We start from the raw sequence: 25,983 nt of genomic DNA, 5'->3' as shown, positions 1-25,983 counted from the left end.
CAGGCTGTCCAGGAAGCACAGCTCCAGCATCTGCTTCTGGGGAGGCCTCAGAAAGCTTTTACTCATGGTGGAAGGTGAAGCAGGAGCAGGCACTTAACGTGGCCAGAGCAGGAGCAAGAGAGTGTGGGAGGGGAGGGGCCACACACTTTTAAACGACCAGATCTCACGAGAACCCACTCACCATTGTGAGGACAGCACCAAATCATTCATGAGGGATCTGCCCCCATGATCTAAACACCTCCCACCAGGCCCCACCTCCAGCCCGGGGGATTGCAATTCACCATGAGATTTGGCAGGAACAAACATCCAAATTATGTCAACATGAAAATAAGTAACCCGAAAAAGAAGAACTTTGTTTCCTAAGTGGGCAAGAAAAAACAGGCTGGGTGCAGTGGCTCACGCCTGTAATCCCAGCACTTTGGGAGGCCTAGGAGGGCGGATCACAAGGTTAGGAGATCGAGGAGGTTAGGAGATCAAGATCATCCTGACTAACACGGTGAAACCCCATCTCTACTAAAAATACAAAAAATTATCCGGGCGCGGTGGTGGGTGCCTGTAGACCCAGCTACTCGGGAGGCTGAGGCAGAGGAATGGCGTGAACCCAGGAGGCGGAGCTTGCAGTGAGCCGAGATCGTGCCACTGCACTCCAGCCTGGGCGACAGAGGGAGACTCTGTCTCAAAAAAGAAAGAAAGAGAAAACATTGACAAGAATTATATTTAGAAAAGGAAGCAGATGTTAGCAAAACAACTGTGTCTCAAGATTAAATACTCGGGGCCAATTAAGAGAAGCAAATGTTTGACTTCTCTGAGACCTACTTTATATTTCAGCCTTTTTAATGAGTTTTGACTTCTGCGTAATCAGATTAGTTACTGGGAATTTTAAAATGACTTATAGCATAACTCCTTTAGAATTTGATAACACTCTATAATCTCTGTGTTACCAGTTTCCTGAGTGAAGATTCAGGGCTCATCTTTGCCTGTTTGTTCACTTGGCATTTCCCTGCTTTCATTTTTTCATGCCATTGAACAGAAATCTACACACATGTTTAACTTGTGAGGAAAGATATAACAGCTTATATCTTTCAGCAATAGGTGGGGATCTTGTTGAATTTAGACAGGTCTTACATTGCCAGCCGTGAGAGAGAATAAAGTAATTCAGATTTTCCCTCTGTCCCATACCCGTGCTCAGTTAGAATTTAAAGTCTTTGAACTAATGTTAAATCAAGAACTAATTCTAATACAAATGCTGTGTGTGTGTGTGTGTGTGTGTGTGTGTGTGTGTGTGTGTATCTAGAGGGACAATAGCTCCAAATGGCCCCTAATCTTTGCCCATGGCTTGAGCTAAAGTTTCCTGGCTCAAGTCACAGCCACCAAACACCCCAAGACAGCTACTGAGTAGAATTTCATATTTTCTGTTCAAACAAACTGGAAGCTCTCAAATTGAATTAATAAATGATACAACAGCTGAGAGAATATATCATTTTCCACACTTAAAATGTGGGTTATAAATGCAAACTTTAGGTTGTTCCCTTCTTACTTAGGTGGACAGGATAAATCACTACTACTAAATGGTAACCATTTATGCTTCCCAGTGTCAGTTACTACAATGGATTTACTAAGAAAAATCTGTGAAGTTGAAATTACAAGCTTTACAGTAAATACTGAGTGATTTGTGATTTTTAAAAACATGTCAGTATGGCTCTTGGACTAGTTTTAGCAGGAGCATATTTGTTTAAAAAGGAATAGATCACCACAACAAACTAAAGAAAAAAATAATTAAAATGTAGAAATTGATGTAAGAGAGAATTTACAGGTAGTTTTACCTTTCATTTCTTTTCTTTTTCTTTTTTTTGAGATGGATTCTCACTCTGTCACCTAGACTAGAGTGCAGTGGCGTGATCTCAGCTCACTGCAACCTCCGCTTCCCAGGTTCAAGCGATTCTCCTGCCTCAGCCTCCTGAGTGGCTGGGATTACAGGCACCCTCCACCACACCCAGCTAATTTTTAGTAGAGACAATGTTTTGCCATGTTGGCCAAGCTGGTCTTGAACTCCTGACCTCAGGTGATATGATCATGACTTTTAGGCCTGATTCAGTTTCATCTGTAATACTGATGTGACTCATGGAGCATTTTGAATATCAGATTGATTTTTAATTAGAACGCCAGTCCCATTTCCTAATTCATATGAGCCTGTTCAGACTAGAACAAGAGACCTAAAATTTGAGTGTATTTTCCACAAAGAAGACAGAGAAGGCTGGGTGCGGTGACTTATGCCTGTAATCCCAGCACTTTGGGAGGCCAAGGTGGGCATATCACAAGGTCAGGAGTTTGAGACCAGCCTGGCCAATATGGTGAAACCTCATCTCTACTAAAAATACAAAAATTAGGCAGTTGTGGTGGCGGATGCCTGTAGTCCCAGCTACTCGGGAGGCTGAGGCAGGAGAATCACTTGAACCCAGGAGGTGGAGGGTGCAGCCAGCCGAGATTGCACCACTGCACTTCAGCCTGGGCAACAGAGCGAGACTGTCTCAAAAAAAAAAAAAAAGGAGACAGAAACATTTAGAAGAGCAGGTTTCATTATTTCCTCAACAAAGAGAGAAAACTGGAGTCAGAATGGAATGATTAAATTAATTTTTTTTCTGATAGTCATAGAATATCCCCTGATTACAGTCCACTAGCTTTTCTTTTGAATAGTACTACCTACTTACATGAACTTTGGGGGTTATTATTTATTTATTTGAGACGGAGTCTTGCTCTGTCACCAGGCTGGAGCATAGTGGTGCGATCTACGCTCACTGCAACCTCCGCCTTCCGGGTTCAAGTGATTCTCCTGCCTCAGCCTCCCGAGTAGCTGGCATTACAGGCGCCCGCCACCACGCTTGGCTAATTTTTGTATTTTTAGTAGAGATGGGGTTTCACCATGGGATTTATTTTTGTTTTGGCAATGATCAAGCCTTAGGATCACTTTACAGTTGGATAGAACTTTGGATCCCTCTTCTGGTGTTCTCTTCAAATTGCAGGTTTCCACTAAATGGTTCACAGAATTGTGAGTTACCAACAAAATTGAAAAAATGAAGCAGGAAAATATGTATCACATATGGCAAGAGTAAATATTGTTTGGTGCAACTTTGTTTCAGTTATGTATCTATGAATGCACAATCAAGAGCACCTTTCAGTCAGAAACTTTCAGTATCCAGGAAGCTACAGTAAGCAGGTGGAGACCATGGTGTGCCCAGTGAGGCCAAAGGGTTCCCAGGAAACCCTTCCCAGTACATGAACAGTCCCAGTTTTAAGCAATGGGCGTGGAAAGTTGGGGAAAATGTATAAATCCATATGGCAGCCCCTCCCCCATAGGCCTGAAAGCAACACTGGTTTTTTTGTTTGTTTGTTTGTTTTGTTTTGTTTTTGAGACAGTTTCACTCTCGTTCCCCAGGCTGGAGTGCCGTGGTGCGATCTTGGCTCACTGTAACCTCTGCCTCCTGGGTTCAAGCGATTCTCCTGCCTCAGCCTCCCAAGTAGCTGGACTTACAGGCATGAGTCACCACACCCAGGCCAGAGGAAAGTTTTGACAATGGATATATTGGCCCCTTACAGTGGAGAACTGCATCTGTCAGATATTATTACTACAGGGTTTTTCTACACTGTATCAAGCAGTACATCAAATTGCAGCAGCAACAAGAAAATGTTCTCCCTCGTTTGTAGGTACTTGGTTTGAAAAATGCAGTTTGAAATTATCTTCTTTATTTCTATGAAAATTTTCATAAAATAGGAGAAAACAAAAATTGTTGCTATCTTATCCAAATAAATACGAACTGGACTTTAACTGTCTCTGCATATATTTGGCAGATAGTACATATAATTTTGGCAAACTTGATTCTGTTTATGAACTTCTTAACAGAATGCAAAGATCTTACCTGCGAAAAATCCTGCATATCCTGTATATATAACACTGTTAAAAAGGGGTGTGATTTGGGAGGCCGAGGAGGGTAGATCACAAGGTCAAGCGATCAAGACCATCCTGGCCAACATGATGAAACCCCGTCTCTACTAAAAATACAAAAATTAGCTGGGTGTGGTGGTGCACGCTTGTAGTTCCAGCTACTCGGGGGGCTGAGGCAGGAGAATTGCTCGAACCCGGGAGGCGGAGGTTGCAGTGAGCCGAGATCGCGCCACTGCACTCCAGCCTGGCAACAGAGTGAGACTCTGTCAAAAAAAAAAAAAAAAAAAAAAAGGACGGGGGGTGTAATTTGCTTACCATGATACTGAGGGTTTTCACAATGAAAGTTTTGGTCATTTTTCAATATTCTCAAAATGTGTAGAATCATTTAATGAAATTCTGACATTATAAAAATGGAAGGAGATGGCTCCCTTAGATTGTGCCTACAAGATGGCTATCATTGTTGCCCGCCATATGTTAACAGAAGCAAAGGACCTGACTGACAAACAGCTGATCAATCAAAACAAGCCTGTGGCTACAAAGCGAGTGGGCACCTTGGAGAGCTGAAAACAAATTCCTGCAAGTCTAAAAACCTGTTCTTGCTCCTAAGTAAATCCCAAGTATTCCATGCTCAAACATTTTTGTCGAGAGGATACTGAGTTTGATGTCCTCATAGACTGGCACCAGGAATCAGTGTAATGGGGGTTCTATAAGAGCAGGGCAGCAAGGCAAAGTGACTTTTTACACTAGAATGTATTCAATTTTATTACTATATAAAAGACAAGACAGATGCCCGAAACTGGCTGCAGGTAGTTAGAGAATATTATTGGAAAAGGAAACAGAAAAAGTATTCTGTGTTATGGGACAAAAAAAAAAAAAAAACATGTTATTTTAAATTAAATATAGGTCATAAACTGTTTGTTCCAATTGTATTCATGTTCTGTTTTAAAAAGTGTTCATTTTAAGAACACATAATAATAGTCTGCCAAGTTTAACTATGCAACAAAGAGAATTAAAATAAATTGCTGTATCAGAGAATAGAAACATAAAATATTGTTATATTTTTCTCACATATATTATTTGTTTAATCAGTACTAGTATTTGCTACTACTAAACGTCACTGATAATTTTTCTTATTGTTCTTTTGCCTAAATAATAGCATTTATGTAACAGAAAAGTAAACAATACAGAATAATATGTAATTTCAAATAAACTCCCATTTTTCGTATTTTTATGTTAAAGTAAACACACACATATATTTGTTTTATGTTACTTTATTATCTGTCCTTTTTTCTAGTTTGACTGTGTTCCAGGTTGGGTCTCTAAAACTGGGTCGCCATATGATACAGCATAATACAAGCATATCCTGGGCATATCAGGGAACTCAAAGGAACACTGAAAACCTTTCTGATGGCCGGGCGCAGTGGCTCACGCCTGTAATCCCAGCACTTTGGGAGGCTGAGGCGGGCAGATCACGAGGTCAGAAGACTGAGACCATCCTGGCTAACACAGTGAAACCCCGTCTGTACTAAAAATACAAAAAATTAGCTGGACATGGTGGCGGGCGCCTGTAGTCCCAGCTACTCTGGAGGCTGAGGCAGGAGAATGGCATGAACCCGGGAGGCAGAGCTTGCAGTGAGCCGAGATCGCACCACTGCACTCCAGCCTGGCTCAAAAAAAAAAAAAAAAAAAAAACCTTTTTGATGAGTAGAATTGCCGAAGAAAAGAGGAAAAAGTATTCATATTAAAAAGGATAACATTTTCTTTTTTTTTTCTTTTTTTTCTTTCTTTCTTTCACAGATTCTTGCTCTGTTGCCCAGGCTGGAGTGCAGTGGCGTGATCTTGGCTCATGGTAACCTCTGCCTTGGCTCACTGCAACCTCCGCCTCCCGGGCTCAAGCAATTCTCCTGCCTCAGCCTCCCAAGTAGCTGGGATTACAGGTGCCCGCCACCGCACCTGGCTAATTTTTGTATTTTTAGTAGAGATGGGGTTTCAGCATGTTGGCCAGGCTGGTCTTGAACTCCTGACCTCAGACGATCCACCTGCCTTGGCCTCCCAAAGTGTTGGGATTACAGTTGTGAGCCACTGCGCTTGGCACGGATAAGCTTTTCAAACAGGTAGATATATGAGAGTTGATAAACTGTATTGTAGCAGTTAAATTGCTACTTGGCAATCATCCTGTTTTATATCATATATATACATGAACGTATTCTGCTAAAGGTCATCTATAAACAAGAAGTATGTCCTGATGGTGAAAAACATTTATTACAAGGATGAGCTGGGAAACAGGAGTGAGCCCAAGCCTGGGTGCCTTCATGTTGCCCCTCCCGTGTAGGGTTCCCTGCTTGTTGAATGAAGAATCTCCCTCCTTAGAATCTCTGCTACCACCTGTTAAATTAAGTTTAGCCTAAAGCTGCCTCCTTACATATTTTAAGTTCAGCCTAAAGGTTTCTCCGTACATAGTGAAGTGTCACCTAACTGGATATGTAAACAGACTGTAATCTAGTCTTGTACCAATCACTGAGTTTCGGCCAAAGGTGGCCAACTGTTCGAACTGTGTTCAAATAAGGCAAACACCGTGATGTAACAATCCAGCTGTTTCTGTACGCTGGGGGTTGCATAGTAAATGGATTCGATAAAACAAGACCAAAGGTAGGAAAAGTTGGACATGTTTGCTGAAGTCTAGATTAGGGAAGAGGTTCAAGGTAATGAGGTTAGTAGCGATGTGGCAAGATGGTAAGTTCAGCTTTGAACATGTTGAGGTGCCAGCAGGTCATCTGACTGAACACACCTGGGGAACACTGGTCTGATGCTTGGAGGAGCAGACAGGACATCTAAGAAGAGTGTGGAGAGAGCCGGGCGCAGTGGCTCACACCTGTAATCCCAGCACTTTGGGAGGCTAAGGCAGGCGGATCACGAGGTCAGGAGTTCGAGACAAGCCTGGCCAACATAGTGAAACCCTGTCTTTACTAATAATACAAAAATTAGTTGGGCGTGGTGGCACGCACCTGTAGTCCTAGCTACTTGGGAGGCTGAAGCGTGGGAATTGCTTGAATCCAGGAGACAGAGGTTGCAGTGAGCCAAGCTCACTGCACCACTGCACTCCAGCCTGGGCTACCGAGTGAGACTCTGTCTCAAAATAAATAAATAAATAAATAAATAAATAAAAGAGTGTGGAGAGGATAGCAGAGCATCACATCTAATGGCATGCAAAAGGAGGCTTGGGAGTTAAAGAGGTGGGAGGAAGAAAGTGGGAATGGGGCCCTTGGAAGGGGAAATGTGGAGGAGGAAGGAGTGCCTTGTGCTACGAAGTTCAAGAAAGTATCAAAGGTGTCCTTGAATGGAGATAATGAATGATCCCCACCCTTGCTGAATAAAATCCCCATTAATTAGCAGGGTACTATAGGCTAAATATTTGTGCCCAACCCCCACCCCACACATTCACATACTGAAATCCTAACCTCCACTGTGATATGATTGGGATGCGGAGACTTTGGGAGGTGATTACGTATAAGGGTGGAGCCCTCACAAATGAGATTAGTTACCTTATAAAAAAAAGACCTTGGAGAGGCTGGGTGCGGTGGCTCACGCCTGTAATCCCAGCACTTTGGGAGGCCGAGGTGGGTGGATCACGAGGTCAGGAGATCGAGACCACGGTGAAACCCCGTCTCTACTAAAAATACAAAAAATTACCCAGGCACGGTCGGGGGCACCTGCAGTCCCAGCTACTCCGGAGGCTGAGGCAGGAGAATGGCGTGAACCCGGGGGGCGGAGCTTGCAGTGAGCCGAGATCGCGCCACTGCACTCCAGCCTGGGTGACAGAGCGAGACTCCATCTCAAAAAAAAAAAGAAAGACCTCGGAGAGCTCCCTTGTTCTTTCTGCCATAGAGGACAGGGGAGATGACGATCTATGAGGAAGTCAGACACGGAATCTGCCCATGCCTTGATCTTGGACTTTCCAGCCCAGATGAGCAAAGAAACTGGGACCAAGAAATGGGGATGTTGCTGTAACAAATATCTGAAAATGTAGAAGCAGTTTTGGATCTGGGTAAGGGGTAGGGGCTGGAAGAGTTTTGCAGTACCTGCTAGAAAAAGCTGATATTGATGTTGCAATGTAATGTCAAAGGTAGACTAATGGTTGGCCTGCATTGGCGGAAGGGGCCATTGGGTATTTGAGTCCAGGAAGGTTAGGAAGGCATCCCCTCAAGAGAATAAAACTGTCCCAGAGGCAGCATCATTTTCTGGTTGGGGCTTATTGTCTATTCAGTGCTGTGGGTGATATTCTCCTTTGATGCTGTGTTTCATTTCAGAGTGCAGTGGTTGGCAGTGATCATCAGAGCTATGGTGCAATAAGGTGCCAAGCTATCTGGCTACATCAGGTGTAAGGTGGGCAGCAGAAAGAATTTAACCAGCATGGCTATGTCTTATCTTGGAAAGTTCATAGGACAAAATATTGGAGATAATCAGACTTCCTGAATAGAAAGAGAAAACATACATGTTCTGTTATATTAGGGAGCAACTAACAAGATTCTTGACTCTGAACCTTTTAGAGTTCAGTACATGCTGCAAAGAAGTTGGATTTGTTTTTCCACTGACAATTTTTATTTTAAAAAAGGAAAAGCAGTGTTCATACTAAGTTTGCTTTCTTTTTTCTAACAGTTGAGGCTTGAAATCATGATGCAGCTGGAAACATTATTAAAATGTATTTTATGGTGTGCACATGTATGCATATACTTATGTAATGTCCATATATCCCAAATTAATAAAAATGTTTGTGTTCACAAACATATGTAATGGAGACCTTTGCATCATTTTGATCTACAGAACATAGACAAATGTTCTTAGCCTGTCTCAAAGTTCTATGTGTTTACTTATTATTTCTGTACATCATTTTCAGAAGAAAGGTTTGTTTCCATAATAAAAGTGAGTACTTTGGCTTATGTAGAACTTAGAAATAATTGTAAATTTTACAACTTAATATGTACTTCATGGGAAATTTCTCATCCTAGAGATTCGCAAGCCAGTAAAAACCAAATTCAGGCCAGTGGTGTTATCTAGTTTCTAAAATTTTATTTGTTTTTATTTGTAACAAGTCTTTTTCTTAAGGCCAAATTAATATAAACAGAATCTTCATAATATAAGGGAAACTCAGAGATTTCTGCTGTTCTATTTATTTTATGGACCGGATAGCAAGATTTTACTTCTTGGAACTTATGGAAGCTCTTCAGTGGTCCTTGGTCTAATGAAATCTTTTACCACTAAAAGAGTATTATTCTTATGTTATAGTGAGAATAATCATTAAATACTTGACCTAATAAAGGTCTAAAATACATTTTATTTTATGCATATATTTTTTTCTTGCTATAATGGGGACATGGTAAATCATTAATCACTTTTTTTTTTTTTTTTTTGAGAAGGAGTCTCGCTCTGTTGTCCAGGCTGGAGTGCAGTGGTGCGATCTTGGCTCACTACAACCTCTGCTTCCCGGGTTCAAGCAATTCTTCTGCCTCAGCCACCCAAGTAGCTGGGACTTCAGGCATGCACCACCATGCTTGGCTAATTTTTGTATTTTTAGTAGAGATGAGGTTTCACCATATTGGCCAGGCTGGTCTTGAACTCCTGACCTTGTGATCCACCCACCTCAGCCTCCCAAAGTGCTGGGATTACAGGCATGAGCCACTGCGCCCGGCCAATGACTTCTTTTACACGAAGAAATACATATAATTTCAAATTAAACCAACCTATAAATCACTGTAGGCACCTGCAGATTGTATTATAGGTACTATAAACTCTGTTGGAGTCTTTGAAACCATTCTTCCCTTGTCTTGAAGAGTGGTGCACATTCTTAGCCAAATAGTGCTATGGTCCCATCCTATAAAATCCAAGAAGCCTGACAGCCTTCCTTCGTTTCTTCTCATCTCCTTCCCCTTCAGTTCAGCTAGCAGAGTTTTTCTCACAACTGATTATTTATCACAACTCATTCATAAAATTAATTATTCATAATTAATAAAATTAATTATTCATAATTAATAAAATTAATTATTCATAATTAATAAAATTAATTATTCATAATTAATAAAATTAATTATTTAATGAATGTATTTGTACATTGTTAAAACATTTTAAGATACTTTGCTGTAATCACACCTTTGAAGGTACATAACTTTATATTTGTATGCAACTATATTGTTTACAAAACAAAAAAATAAAAGGAAAAGAAAAAGCTGATATTGCCATTAAGTGACTGGGAAAGGTGATTCTGGTGAGGGCTCAAAAGGAAGCGAGGCTTGCTGGAGAGACGGCCTCCATCTTCTTTTTTTTTTTTTTTGCTTGTGCCATTTTATTGCCATTAGAATATACCATGTACCAGACAGAGGTGATTTGTGAGCTGCCAATGCATAGTTCAAGGATTTGTGGTGTTGCCTAGGACAGTATGATAACAACGACAAAAAAATCTTTAGAGGCAAATAACACAAAGTTGGAGGTTTCCTGTAAAAATTCAGATATCTAGCTCTTCTATAAAAATGCTGGCTGGGCGCAGTGGCTCACGCCTGTAATCCCAACACTTTGGGAGGCCGAGGCGGGTGGATCACCTGAGGTCAAGAGTTTGAGACCAGCCTGGCCAACAAAGCGAAACCCTATCTCTACTAAAAATACAAAACATTAGCTGGGTGTGGTGGCAGGCACCTGTAATCCCAGGTACTCGGAAGACTGAGGCAGGAGAATTGCTTGAACCCAGGAGGCGGAGGTTGCAGCGCCATTGCACTCCAGCCTGGGCGACAGAGCAAGACTGTCAAAAAAAAAAAAAAAGAATCAGAATGTTGCCAGGGGAGAGAAAGAACCAGCTGTTCCCAGCAGGCTTCCGCTAGTCAGTCCCAACTACCCTCTACTGCTTCAGTTGCCAAATGATGTTAGTTTTCTCACCCAGTAACTTCGTTGGCTTATGTTTTTTTAGCCGTCTGTACACACTTGAGCTTGCAATCCTGGCATACAGTGATAAACAAAATAGACATGGTCCCCACCCTCACGGGGCTCACAGGCTACCTATCACAGAAGACAGTGAAACGGATTTCTCTCTGGAGAGTCCCACATGCAGAGAAACCTGTAAAAGCTCGCTGGGTTGTAGCAAGAGTTATCTACTACACCCTTGTTACTCCAAGTGTGGTCAAAGGACCACGAGATCACCTAGGAACTCGACAGAAACCCAGAACTCACGTCCTACCCCAGACCTACTGACTTGGAATCTGCATTCTAATCAGCATGTGTGCACGTCTCAGGTGTGCATACTCAAGTCTGAGAGTCTGCTCTACACCTCGGAGCCCTCTCAGGAGTAGATGAGGCTGTTGACCATGCTAAAGTTGTGGAAAGGGCTGCCGAAGGGGCTGCTTTGGCCCCTGCTGGTGCTGGCAGGGAAAGGGCTGTAATAAGAAGATCTCTGGCCGGTGCTATTGCTGGTGCTATTGCTCAGTTGCAAGGTGTCTGCTGAGGCCTCTGAGAGACGGCCTCCATCTTCTTATAGATACCTAGGTGATATGGTTTGGCTCCGTGTCCCCATCCAAATCTCTTGTTTAATTGTAATTTCCAATGGTGGGGGAAGGACCTGGTGGGAGGTGGTTGGATCATAGGGTAGTTTCCCCCTTGCCGTTCTTGTGATAGTGAGTGAGTTCTCATGAGATCTGATGGTTTAAAAGTATGTGGCACTTCCCCCTTCACTGTCTCTCCTGTTGCCATGTGAAGATGTGCTTTCTTCCCCTCCCCCTTCCACCATGATTGTAAGTTTCCTGAGGCCTGTACAACCTGCAGAACTGTGAGTCAATTAAATCTCTTTTCTTTATTAACCACCCAGTCTCAGTAGTTATTTACAGGAAAGTGAGAATGGGCTAATGCACTAGATAAACATGAACAGATTTTTGGTAGAAATATGGATGGTACAGGTCATTCTGGTAAGGTATCAAATGGACAAGAGAAACATGTTACTGGAAACTTGAGGAAAGGTGGTCTGTAGTATAAAGTGGCAAAGAACTGGGCTGAGTTGAGTTCATGTTCTACTGTTTTGCAGAATGTAGAACTTGAGAGCAATGAAATTGGGTATTTGGCTGAGGAAATCTCTAAGCAAAGTGTTGAAGGCATGGCCTGGCTCCTCCTGACTGCTTATAGTAAAATGCCAGAAGAGAGAAATGACTTAAAGACAGAATTTTTAAGCAAAAAGCAAGCAGAATTTAAACAGTTGAAAAATTCCCAGCTATCCATATTGCAAAAAATGAGAATGCTCAGAGTATTGCCAAGCAACCGTTTGAGAGGGAGATTAGAATGGATGTGAATCATGAATTTAATTAGTCATGCCAAGAGAAAAACTAGCAGTTGAACTGACACCTAAGAAGAGTGTGTGGAGGGGAAGGAGATGGGAAGTAACAAAGGAAGGCTGTCAGACTTCTTGGATAGCCAAATGGGACCATTTGGCTAGGAATGTGCACTATTCTTCAAGACAAGGGAAGAATGGTCCCAAAGGCAATTCAGGGACCATCAGAGCTGCCTTCTTAGTCTCAAAAGGGGGATCATTGGCTTGCTTTTAATAGGCCAGATTGCCTCTGTCCAAACCTGTGTGAGCTACCTAGTGGTTGGGGGACACAATCCCTGCCAAGTAGAGTTGTGAGGGCAGAACCGCCACCTCAGTGGGACCGAACGGCAAGACCTTCTCCCCAGTGGACCTGGAGGGCAGAGCATCAAGCCAAAGAGAATTATTCTTGAGCCTAAAATTTCATAGAGTTTGTCTTACAGTTTGGACATCCTTGAGGCCTGTTATAACTTTCCTCTTTCCTATTTCTCTCTTTTGGAATGGAGATGTCCATCCTATGCCTGTCCTATTATTGTATTTTGGAAGCACAAAGCTTGTTTGGTTTTACAGGTTCACAGCTAGAAAACAATTTGCCCCAGCGTGAATTGTACTTTGAGTCTCTCCCATATCTGATCTAGATATTTAGATAGGACTTTAGATTTTAGACTATAGAGTTGATCTTAAGATCATACTATGGAATGAGTTAAGATTTTGGGGGCTGTTAGGATGTAATTAATATATTTTGCATGTGAGAAAGACATGAATTTGCTGTGGCCAGGGGTGGAATGCTACAGCCTGAATGTTTGTTTCCTCCGACCCACCGAAATCAAATGTTAAAATTCTAACCCTCAGTGTGAGGGTTATTAGGAGGTGGGACTTTGGGGGGATGATTAGGTCATGAGGGTTGTACCCTAATGAATGTGATTAGTGCCCTTATAAAAGAGACCCTGGAGAGCTCCCTTGTCCCTTTCATTATGCGAAAACACAGGAAGAAGGTGGCCATCTATGAACCAGGAAGTGGGTCCTCACCAGACACCAAGTCTGCTAGTGACTTGATCCTAGACTTCTCAGCCTCCAGAACTGTGAGAATAAGTATCTATTGTTTGTAAGCCATCCAGTCTATGGTCATCTGTTACAGTAGCCCGAACACACTAAGACACAGGGCTGGCCGGGCGCGGTGGCTCACGCTTGTAATCCCAGCACTTTGGGAGGCCGAGGCGGACGGATCACGAGGTCAGGAGATTGAGACCACGGTGAAAACCCGTCTCTACTAAAAATACAAAAAATTAGCCGGGCGTGGTGGCGGGCGCCTGTAGTCCCAGCTACTCGGAGAGGCTGAGGCAGGAGAATGGCGTGAACCCGGGAGGCGGAGCTTGCAGTGAGCCGAGATTGCACCACTGCACTCCAGCCTGGGCAACAGAGCAAGACTCTGTCTCAAAAAAAAAAAAAAAAGACACAGGGCTGTAAAGGCTACTTAGTAAATTAGGTAGTTATACCTTTTCCTAATACAGCATGTTAGGGTTTGTTTGCTGGTTTTGTTTAATCTTGATTTTTTTTTTTTTTTTTTGGCAGAGTTTCGTTCTTGTTGCCCAGGCTGGAGTCCAACAGCACAATCTTGGCTCACCGCAGCCTCTGCCTCCCGGGTTCAAATGATTCTCCTGCCTTAGCCTCCCGAGTAGCTGGGATTACAGGCACCCACCACCACGGCCGACTAATTTTTTATTTTTAGTAGAGACGGGGTTTCTCCATGTTGGTCAGGCTGGTCTCAAACTCCCGACCTCAGGTGATCCGCCGCCCCCCTTGGCCTCCCAAAGTGCTGGGATGACAGGCAAGAGCCACCATGCCTGGCCTGTTTCGATTTTTTGTCTCATCTTTATGCAGCTCTCCCCATCTGTCTCCTACACTTCGTAGGGAATGGACATCAGGGTAGATGCCCTTTCCTGCAGCTTATTCATTGGCTCTCCTTTTGCACATTTATTTACTGAAGGCAGTGATAACTTTTAATTGATACAATACTTCCAAGGAGTGTAGCATTTACCTTGCCACAGCAGCAGTTTTATGGTGAAGAAAATGGCAAGTATCAATACTGGGACTGAGAAAGGACAGGGGCTCTTTCCCGAAATTCATTAACGTATTATTTTCTAGGCAATACTATTTGGTAGAACTCATTGCACGTCAGACAAGTTCTTTTAACAAATTATAAACTGTGGTCAAGACAAAACTTGAATTTTCTTTTTTTTTTTTGAGACAGAGTCTCGCTCTGTAGCCTAGGCTGGAGTACAGTGGTGCAATCTCGGCTCACTGCAACCCCTGCCTCCCCAGTTCAAGGAATTCTCCTGCCTCAGCCTCCCAAGTAGCTGAGACTACAGGCGTGAGCCACCACACCTGGCTAATTTTTTTATTTTTAGTAGAGATAGGGTTTCACCATGTTAGCCAGGCTGGTCTCGAACTGCTGACCTCAAGTGATCTGCCCGCCTCAGCCTCCCAAAGTGTTGGGATTACAGGCGTGAGCCACCACGCCTGGCCCTTGATAAATAATTTGAGATAATTTGAGTGGGAAAAAATAAGAATCTGATGTCTGTCATCAAAACATGACAACACCAAATGCTGGAGAGGTGTGCAGCAACAGGACTCTCATCCGCTGCTGGTGGGAATATAATAGCACAGCCAAGCTGGAGGACAGTTTGGCAGTTTCTTACAAAACGAAGCATACTATTACCATATGATCCAGCCATCACTCTCCTTGGTATTTACCCAAAGGAGCTGAAAACTTATGTCTGCACAAAAACCTGTGCGCTGATGTTTATAGCAGCTTTATTCATAATTGCCAAAGCTTGGAAGCAACATAGATGTCTTTCAGTAGGCAAATGGATAAACTGTAGTACATTCAAGCAATGCAATATTATTCAATGTTAAAAAGAAATGAGCTATGAAGTTATGAAAAGACATGGAGGAAGCTTAAGCAATCTAAGTGAAAGATGCCAATCTGAAAAGGCTATATACTGTAGGATTCCAATTATATGACATTCTGGAAAAGGGAAAACCATAGAGACAGTAGAAAGATCAGTGGTCGGCTGGGCGTGGTGGCTCATGCCTGTAATCCCAGCACTTTGGGAGGCCGAGGCGGATGGATCACGAGGTCAGGAGATCGAGACCATCCTGGCTAACACGGTCTTTACTAAACCCCGTCTTTACTAAAAATACAAAAATTAGCCGGGCATGGTGGCGGGCGCCTGTAGTCCCCGCTACTTGGGAGGCTGAGGCAGAAGAATCACTTGAACCCGGGAGGCAGAGGTTGCAGTGAGCCAAGATCACACCACTGCAGTCCAGCCTGGGCGACGGAGCAAGAGTCCATCTTGAAAAAAAAAAAAAAGAAAGAAAAGAAAAAATCAGTGGTTGCCAGGGGTTGCGGGGAGGGATGAATCGGTAGAGCAGAGGATTTTCAGGGCAGTCAAAATACTCCGTATGATGCTATAATGGTGGACATATGTCATCATAAATTTCTCTAAATCCATAGAATGTACAATACCAAGAATGAATCCTAATGTAAACTATGACTTTGAGTGATAATGACGTGTCAATAGAGGTTCAGTGATTGTAACCCATGTACCATTCTGGTGTGGGATGTAGAAGTGCAGGAGACTGTGCGTGTGTGAGAACAGGGAGTGTATGGGAATTCTTTGTACTTTCTGCTCAGTTTTTCTGTTGACCTAAAATGGCTCTAAATAATAAAGTCTATTGTTTTAAAAAAAAAAAGGTCACGTTCAATGTCAATTTTTCTGTTATAGGACCCATTATATCTACTCCGTGTTATTGTTACGGAAAAAAAAACTTTACTGATTAATATTAGTCCATTAACAAAGAAAACTTTGCTGTTATGTAACTACTTTGCACGTACCAGAAAATTTTTGCCACACCAGAAGAGGGAGAAATCTTATGTTCAAATGCTTCCTTTTTCTCATAAGAAGCAGATAATGCTTGGCAGATGGTGCTGATGAACACCCTCATTGATCAGTCTTTGTGCTACTGCCAAGCAGCAGCTAACTTGGAACTTTTGTTGTTGTTGTTTGAGACAGAGTCTCGCTCTGTCGTCCAGGTTGGAATGCAGTGCCATGATCGCAGCTCTCTGCAACCTCCGCCTCCCAGGTTCAAGCGATTCTCCTGCCTCAGCCTCCCGAGTGGCTGGGATTACAGGCACGCACCACCATGCCCGGCTAATTTTGCATTTTTAGTAGAGACAGGGTTTCACCATTTTGGTCAGGCTGGTGTCTCGAACTCCTGACCTCAGGTGATCTGCCCGCCTGGGCCACCCAAAGTGCTGGGATTACAGGCATGAGCCATCATGCCCAGTCTGTGAGCCAACACACCCAGCCCAATTTGGAACTACTAAACCTTTTTACAAAAAGCCACATTTCTGTGTAATTTTGTAACTGGAATAAAATATTTACTATAGAGTACTATTTCATTTCATCTTCTTCCTTTGAAAATATGGAGTTACGGCAAAAAGTATGATTTTTAACGAATAAGGACCAAATCACTTTAAAGAAAAAATACTTTATTGTAATTTATTGAACCTTTAATATACAATATGGCAATTTTTCTGGGATTTAACTCTAGGACATGATTGCTGCTGGTATTTAGCAAAAGGCTCAGGTTCACACCTAGCACTAATAAAATGCTTTTCTGAATAAAAACATAATACCAAACAAAATGAATTCAAATATTTTCTTTAAAAAAATTATTTTAAAGTTTGTTCTATTCAGCCTAACACAATAAAGGGAGATACCATGGTTTAACATAATTAGCTGATTTTATACACTGCATATCTTTAAGTCCACTTAATAATAAAATAAGTATATTATTAAGTGATAGAGAACACTCAATATAGCAATTTTTACAGAACTAGGAAATAAATTTCTTTTTTTTCTTTTGAGACAGATTCTTGAGGAAGTAACATTTCTCAGAAAGATTTTTACAGACACTCATCTTTCATACCCAACCACAGGGTCTAACTCTGAAGAGGATAAAACCAATTACTTTCCTCCCAAGAGCTCATGACTAATGATGGTGTAAATCTATGCTATCAAAACCTGCGTCTCTCATCGGTTTTGAGTATTCAGGCAAGATTCAAATATTCTCAAAGAAAGAAACACAGTATGCGTTGTGATCGCCTGCTCAGCAACAGCAAGCACTGCATCCCAAACTATCTCATCCCAAGAATTAAATGAGGCCAGCTGTGTACACTGGCATTTCCCCCACTATAGCACTGCAGAAGGTCTCAGTGTCACAAAGAATCCTTTTGTCTTCTTTAATATTTGTGCTCACAGCTGTCTTCCCAAGTTGACCTCTACTGCCAGTTCTGAACAAAAGAAAAAACATGAATCAGAATATTATTCAGCAAGTACTACATGAACTACTGAACAATCTGAGCTACTAGTTAATCATCGGTGGCTGTTTATTTGCCAGAATTATATGTAGAGTGCTTCTAAATGGAATACAAGATACTGATCAAAATATCTAGAGAAAAAGAAAAGATTTATTTTGCAGTTAGTACAAAAGGAGTAAAGGCTCATCTGGCTGAGAAATGAACATTACTACTTACAAAGCAGATGAAAGTATTGGGTTTAGGGTAGTAAAATTAAAGCCCCTACCAAATGGGCCAGCCAAGAGTGGGTGTCATGTCAGTCTGGGACAGATGTAAACACCAGGCACAAAACAAAAGGAACAGTTATGAATCCATTTGATACACTTTCAGAATTAACTACAGATGTCAGCTCTGAAATGTTCACTGTTGTTTAGGACTACGCTGTCCAATAAATAGTCACTAGCTACATATGGCTATTTAAATTTAAATTAATTAAAATTAAATGAAATAGGCTGGGCGCAGTGGCTCACGCCTGTAATCCCAGCACTTTGGGAGGCCAAGGCGGGTGGATCACTTAAGGTCAGGAGTTCGAGAATGGCCTGGCCAATATGGTGAAACCCTGTCTCTACTAAAAATACAAAAATTAGCCGGGAGTGGTGGTGGGCACCTGTAATCCCAGCCTCTCGGGAGGCTGAGGCAGGAGAATCATTTGAACCCAGGAGACGGAGGTTGCAGTGAGTCGGGATTGCACCACTGCACTCTAGCCTGGGTAACAAGAGCCAAACTCCATCTCAAAAAAAAAAAAAAAAAGGTTGCCTTAAGCACATTTCAATAGTCACATGTTATCTGTCACTCCTGACTCCTTCTGGTCAACAAGAACCACAGATATAATAGTATATATTTAAATTATGTTTCAAAAAGCAACTGCTGCACACTCTCTAGGCCACACAAGAGTAATGAACTATATATAACAGCATAGTTCACTGCGGAGTGTGACCTTTATCCCCCTATAACTTCAGCTGGCAAAGTCTACTATAAACTTTCCCCCTAAACCAACTTTTGCTAGATAGATACTGCCATTAAATAAGGAACTGGAATACTTACCAACAAGTCAGTAGCAGTCAAAATATGGTTTGTCCTTTATCTGAATTCCCTCCTGATAATGTTTTCTTCCTTCTGTCGCTACCTGCAAAACACCACCAACCCCTAATTCTCAAGAGTCATTTGTCAAGTCAGTACTTAAATTGGTAAATATGTATGAGACCAAACATCCCCGCTGCTAGAGCACCATGGCAGACAGGGCTTGAAAGGTAACAGTTTTATTTTGAGCAGGGGGCAAAGACAATGCAGCACTTCACAGCTACAATGTAACTAGATCCTGCCTCAGTTTACTAAGAAAATACAGTGGACCCTTGAAGGAAATGGGTCTGAACTGGGCAGGACCACTTATAAGTGGCTTCTCTTCTGCCTCTGCCACCCTTTAGACAGCAAGACCAACCCCTCCAACTCCCTCCTCCTCCTTAGCCTACTTGACATGAACACGAGGAAGATGAAGACCTTTATGGTGATCCACTTCCACCTAACGAATAGTAAATGTATTTTCTCTTCCTTACGATTTTCTTAATAACATTTTCTTTTCTCTAGTTTCCTTTACTGTAAGAATACAGTATATCATAGGTATAACATATAAAATATGTGTTTAATCGACTGTTATTAGTAGGGCTTCTGGTCAACATTAAGCTGTTAGTAGTAAAGTTTTTTGGGAGTCAAAAATTATATGCAGATTTTCGACTGTATGCGGGTTGGTGCCCCTAATCATGTCGTTCAAGGCTCAACTATAATCAGATTATTAATAGCATCTTAATTAGCAATACTAGGGAAGAGAAGCTCTTATCACACCAGAAACTGGCATATGCTGTTTCTTAGAAGCCCAGATACCTTTCACTCTGTGTTCTACAAGGAACAACCTGACTGGTCAGGCTCTCGTCATAAAGAGCATACAATTTCCCTCCTTATAGTATTTCCAAGAGGAAAATGTTAATTCATGTCAGAGTTGGAATAAAAAGCCATTTGCTTTCTACACCTCATCCCTACCACTGGAAGAGAATAGTTATTCATTGATTTTACTAATTCTGCCTATATATAGATATTACTGTACCAAATCTTAGAACAAAGTACCCTGTTGTTAAAAAAGAGGTTCAACTCAGGCCAGGCACAATGGCTCACGCCTGTAATCCCAGCACTTCAGGAGGCCGAGGCGGGCAGATCAGCTGAGGTTAGGAGTTCAAAACCAGCCTGGCCAACATGGTGAAACCCTGTCTCTACTAAAAATACAAAAAACTAGCCAGGCATGGTGGTGGGCACCTGTGATCCCAGCTACTCGGGAGGCTGAGGCAGGAGAATCACTTGAACCCAGGAGGTGGAGACTGCAGTGAGCTGAGATTGCGCCACTACACTCCAGCCTGGATGACAGTGACACTCCATCTAAAAAAAAGAAAAAAAAAGGTTCAACTCAGTTTTTCTATCTGGTACAGCTGTTTTTTTTTCTTGGGTTTTCTCTGACAGCTTTATTACAAATGCTAAGACATGCTATTAGTTTCTGCAATTTTAGTACAGAGCTTAAACAAGAAGGTAAATTTTAAATCCCTGGCTACGGTTTTTATGTGTATCAATTAGAAAAACATTACCCTCTTTCAAAATTATTGTAAAACATTGATTCTTTCAAGGGCCAATTCTTCCTTCTTCACCGGAATTTGAAATAGATCTGTCATGAACTTCTTGGTAACTTCCAACATATTAATATTGAGGCAGAAAGCAACACAATCTTTAAAAAGAGCCAATAACTGACCAGGCTCAGTGGTTCACGCCTGTAATCCCAGCACTTTGGAAGGCCGAGGCAGGCGGATCACTTGAGGTCAGAAGTTTGAGACCAGCCTGGCCAACAAGGCGAAACCAGGTCTCTACCAAAAATACAAAAATTAGCTGGGCATGGTGGCAGATGCCTGTACTCCCAGCTACTACTCGGGAGGCTGAGGCATGAGAATCGCTTGAATCTGAGAGACGGAGATTGCAGTCATCTCAGATAGTGCCACTGCACTCCATAATGGTGATGAAGTGAGACTCTGAAAAAAAAAGACAATGAGTAATTATGTTGACAAATCAATTAAGCAGATATAATAGTTTCATAACAATACTTAGAGAAATAATGTTTGAGACCAAGCGTCCATGTCTTACTATAGAACTGAGTGAGACAGAGATTGTGGGAAACAATTGCTTTGAGCAGGGGGCACGGACAACATAGCACTTCACAGCTATATTGTAACAATGAATCCAACCTGCCAGCTGGAGAAAACTCATGTGCACACATGAGTACTTGTATTTAATTTCTAGTAAATCTCATGGATTTGATCCTTAATTCCTTGGTTCAACATTTTTATCTGTTTCATCCAAAACAAACTGCTCCTTTTGAAAAGTTAGAAAAAAAATGTTTCCCTTGAGTGTGAGTTGGACATTGTGATCTCCTTCCTAATAGTACAGTGTGGAAGGAGGGTAGAAGAGTAACTTTCTAGCACAGAACCCTTTCAAATACTACCTCAGCCACGTAATTAAGGTCAACAGCAACCATCATAACTCTCAATCTGATGTGATGAGAATCACACTTTAGGCTGGGTGTGGTGGCTCACGCCTGTAATCCCAGTGCTTTGGGAGGCCGAGGCAGGCGGATCACCTGAGGTCGGGAGTTCGAGACCAGCCTGACCAACATGGAGAAACCCCATACTAAAAATACAAAAATAGCCAGGCATGGTGGTGCATGCCTGTAATCCCAGCTACTCGGGAGGCTGAGGCAGGAGAATTGCTTGAAACCGCGAGGCAGAGGTTGCAGTGAGCCAAGATTGCGCCATTGTACTCCAGCCTAGGCAACAAGAGCGAAACTCCGTCTCAAAAAAAAAAAAAGAGAATCACACTTTTTATCTGTAGTCTTCCTCCTCAAAGCCCCAAATTCAAGTCTAATCCAGAGGAAAACATCAGTCAATTCTAACAGAAGGATATCCTACAAAATACCTGAATACTCCTCCTCCAAACTGTCAAGGTCACCAAAAATATGAAAAATCTGAGAAACTGTCACAGCCTAGAGGGGTCTAAAGAGACATGACAGCAAAATGCAATGTGGTATCCTGGATAAGATTCTGGAACAGAAAAAGCACTTTACATAAAAACTAAGAAAACTTGAATAAATTGTGGACCTTAGTTCATAATGACGCATCAATGTTGGTTCATTAATTGTATCATACTGGCCGGGTGCAGTGGCTCACGCCTGTAATCCCAACACTTTGGGAGGCCAAGGCAGGTGGATCATGAGGTCAGGAGTTCGAGACTAGCCTGGCCAATATGGTGAAACACTGTCTACTAAAAATACAAAAATTAGCTGGGCACGGTGGTGTGCGCCTGTAGTCCCAGGTGCTCGGGAGGCTGAGGCAGGAGGATCACTTGAACCTGGGAGGTGGAGGTTGCAGTGAGCTTAGATCATGCCACTGCACTCCAGAAAAAAGAAAAAAATGGTATCATAATAACCATAATATAATTACCCCACAAATTTACCATACTAACATAAAATGTTAATAACAGGAATAATAGGGTGCAAGGTATATGGGAACTCTTTGTACTATCTTCTCTGTAAACCTGTAACTTTTTTTCTGGAAACCTAAAACCATTTTAAAAATAAAATAAAGTCTATTTTTCAAAAGTCTTAGTATCACCTCTAGATATTCATGTGTAGCAACTTGCTTCATTAGGCTATTTTCCCTCCCATATCCTAAATATCACTGGCTAAAAAAAGTCCTAGGAAAAATCAAAATAGACATTTCCTACATTATTATTCTGTGTTTAAGATGTATAAACAGGGAATAAGCTCTGCATTTACATCTCCAGAGCAAGTTGTTCCGATATGTATTCACTGGTTATCATTCACTTTAAAGATAATTATCTTTCCAGTAGGAAACCATGACTTATATACAGCCTTGATCTTAATGAAGCCTATTGCTTTGTTAAAACAAGCTTTACTTCATAGCTAATACAGCAGTGAGCTTTGAAAACAGATAGCATGTAGATATCCCAAATGACAAAGATTCCCAACTAATAACACATCACTGCAGTTTTCATGTTGCACACTGCATTTAAACTTGACAACAGTGAACAGAAAAGGCATGCATCCTAGTCTACCCAGAAAGAAAGCTTCAGTTTGTCGATCTGTTGAGATACGGCCCTATAAACCATATCTGCAACCCCAGTTTTTGTTTAATTTGAAACAAAAACTCCCTGCATACAGGGACAATAGTTAAAAAGAAGGTTCTGAATGGACAACTTTATACTAAGTCTTAAGCATAAAGTTTTATATTTTTATAAAACCCCAAGTATCTGGGAAGTTAGGTCTCCCTGAGGGCAGACCTTAACTAACGACGCGGTAGAGACATAAACACACCAGCTTGCTGGTTCTCTGGTAAGGACAACTGCAAGGATCGACTATGCACGCTGACTTAGAGTTAAGCAGCAGTGAGCCACCTCCAGGGGAACAGGCTTAGAGCAGCTGGCTCACTGGCCTTCCTTCCCTTTCTATTCTATTTCTCTATTCCCCTGCGATTTTTTCCTGGAAACTTTCTAATTATTTGCACAGGAATTCCTGTGTTAGGGTTTACTTCTGGGGCCCTAAGACACATGATACAATAAGTATTTTTAAACGGATGACTCTATCTTTAAAAGCAGTATAACTTGCTACTTTTTTGACATATTCTGATGTAAAAGATAAAGTCACTTTGCCACTGCTTAATGTAAACAGAGAAAACTGATTTGGAAAAGTTTTAAAATTCAAATTTAAATATGAAAGATCTTCATCCTTTACCCGTGATACGTGCTACAGATATTTTCTCCAAATCCAGTTTTTTTTCAGTTTTCTTTTGACTTTATGATGTATTTGCTATGCTATTTGTTTTATGTGGTCAAATTTATCAACTTTTTATTTTATTGCTTATGGGTTTTTGAGTCATAGTTAGAAAGCCTTTTTCTTTTAGTACTTGTATTGTTTCATTTTTCACATTTAGATCCCTGATCCATTTAGACTTTATTTTTGTTATGCTATAAGGTGTAGATCTAATTTTATCTTTTTCCAAATGGCCAACCAGTTGGCCCAGCTCTGTGTATTACAAAGCCCAACTCTGCTCCAAGATATGTGATAGCACTTTTATCTTTAACTTTCTATGGGCACTTGGGGTTATTTCTGGATTTTCTATTCTATTCTACTTGTCTTTTTATATTATTCACACACTAGTTCCACACCTTAATTATAGAGACTTTGTAACTCTATAGTCATAAAACCTCTATGACTGCCTTCATAACCTGTATAATACAGTTTTAATTACAGAAACTAAAGACAAACATAACTGTAAACCAATATTGAACTCTGGCTAGTTGGTCTGTTTTTTCACAGTGGTATGGGTTAGCAATTTTGAATCTACTTTTTGCACACGATTGAGCAAAGAAGTGAATATCTTGTGGATAAGGAGAGCCAGCTTTCTCACTCTCAGAAAATAGTTACAATTATAGAAAGGGCAGATCTGATTGAACCGTGAGATGCTGAACTGGAACTGCGGTAACAGTATGAACTCAGCTGTTTTTTAAACATACATGTAGATAGATAGATAGATATAAAACAGATATAGATGTGCCTGGATTGATGCGTGTATGGATGTGTGTGGGGAGGGTGCGTGTACACATATAAATATATATGTATATATACGTACATACACACACATATATACATAAATACGTGTGTGTGTGTGCATCTCTCTCTCTCTCTCTATATATATATACATAAAATTTCCTAGCGTTGTCTGCTGAGACAGTCTAGAAGCAATGGCATCCTAGTAGCAACGAACACAACCTACAGTCTAGATACGGCTGTAAAATAGCATTCTCCAAAAAAAGGAACCAGGATTCTTTGGAGAAATGTATGACGCCAAGGCAGGAGCTAAGTACAAGATGAGCCTGGAACATCTTGTGTCCTTAAACAGGGAATGACGGGGGACATGTTAAAAGGACACGGGAACCAGAAGTAAATGAATAAACGGGGGAGAAAAGAAAGCGCTTCCTTACTATAGAAAAAGAGAAAACAGAAAAGCATTCTGTAGCTCGTGCCTTGTGGGGGCGGGGGAAGACAGAGGCCTGGCTGCAGAAGGACGCCCTCTGGAAGGGGGACTGGAAGCCGAATCCCCTGACAAGCGGACGCCGTCCTGTCTTCCCGCTCGAGCCTCCTTCTCCCTTCACCACCCACCCCGCGCCCCCACGCACCGATCCACCGCGGCTTTATGCCCCGTCACCTTGGCAACAGCAGCGGGCTAGGGCAATGTCGCCACCAGTTTCTCGCAGCCGCCAGCAGCACTGACGCTGCAAAGGTTGCCGCCATGTCCCCTCGGTCCCGCCGCTTGTTGAAGTGCGGCTGCGTCTCCATTGCCGTCCACATCACCTCAGTTCGGTGTGAAAGCCTCTTGTCCTCCTCTGGCCACCGTCCAGGTCTGAACCAAGAAATGAGCCAATCCCAGCGAGGCATTCAGGTGGGGGCGTTACCGTTGAAACCACTCGGCTACAATCTGCCAATCGGGCTCGTGCCCGCAGCGTGTGGTCTCGGCCCTTGGGACCCTGGGGGTTTGCATCTACTCCGGGGTGGTGGTTGGGGCTGGGAGGATCTGCTCTGTCCCCAGCCTCCTTAGGCCCTGGGTGTCCCTATCGCCGTTTCCGCGCAAGAACCGCAAGGGCCCACCCTCTCGCAGGCTCCAGGGCAAGAAACCGTCCTCTTGACCTTCGATCTTTAGAGAACTGAGGTGAAGAAACGGGGCGGGAGACTGTCGTAGGATACAAAGGAGTGGAGAATAAAACAATGCAAAATTGTATAACATTTTCAAAATGTAAAAAAAAAAAATCGATTAAGAAATCCTCTTAACCGTCTCAAAACTGAGATTACTGAATATCTTAAAAATGAAAAAAAAAAAAAAGAGAAAGCTGTGCATATTAGTACCTGTGGGATATACGAATGCAGTGCTTTTAAAAATTCAAAATAAAAGTAAATTAAATAATTCAGAAAAAAATAGCAAGGGAAACCTAAGAAAAGCCAAAAGAAGGAATTCGTAAGAATAAAAGAAGAAAATAAAAAATAGAAATGGGAATGGGAATACTAATAAGCAAGAGATTTGAAAAAGGCAACAATAGGGTGGTTGGCTCAAGAAAGAAAGAGGAGCACATCAAAATACAAAATGATAAAGGGGAAATAACCATAGATACAGGAAGACTTAAAAGAAT

General features: G+C 41.9%; 1 long non-coding RNA gene and 2 other non-coding genes across 4 annotated transcripts; all 3 read right to left on the bottom strand.

Moving 5' to 3' along the window:
- Window positions 1–16,810: 16,810 nt before the first annotated feature.
- LOC116479876 (uncharacterized) lies at window positions 16,811–25,167 on the bottom strand. 2 transcript variants are annotated; one of them, XR_009209492.1, is made up of 4 exons: window positions 24,979–25,167; window positions 20,325–20,759; window positions 18,742–18,823; window positions 16,811–17,631 (listed from the first exon to the last, which is right to left on the bottom strand). It is a non-coding gene; the product is annotated as an uncharacterized LOC116479876 (long non-coding RNA). The 2 variants fall into 2 exon arrangements; XR_004251147.1 differs by having other exon boundaries at window positions 25,008–25,167.
- LOC116481319 (small nucleolar RNA SNORA63) lies at window positions 18,891–19,021 on the bottom strand. Its single transcript, XR_004251487.1, has one exon. It is a non-coding gene; the product is annotated as a small nucleolar RNA SNORA63 (small nucleolar RNA).
- LOC116481375 (small nucleolar RNA SNORA81) lies at window positions 20,105–20,270 on the bottom strand. Its single transcript, XR_004251538.1, has one exon. It is a non-coding gene; the product is annotated as a small nucleolar RNA SNORA81 (small nucleolar RNA).
- Window positions 25,168–25,983: the final 816 nt, after the last annotated feature.

Source organism: Hylobates moloch, unplaced genomic scaffold (genome assembly GCF_009828535.3).
Source record: "Hylobates moloch isolate HMO894 unplaced genomic scaffold, HMol_V3 SCAFFOLD_13, whole genome shotgun sequence".
NCBI classification, from domain to species: Eukaryota; Metazoa; Chordata; class Mammalia; order Primates; family Hylobatidae; genus Hylobates; species Hylobates moloch.
This window is presented reverse-complemented; position numbering and strand designations above follow the sequence as displayed.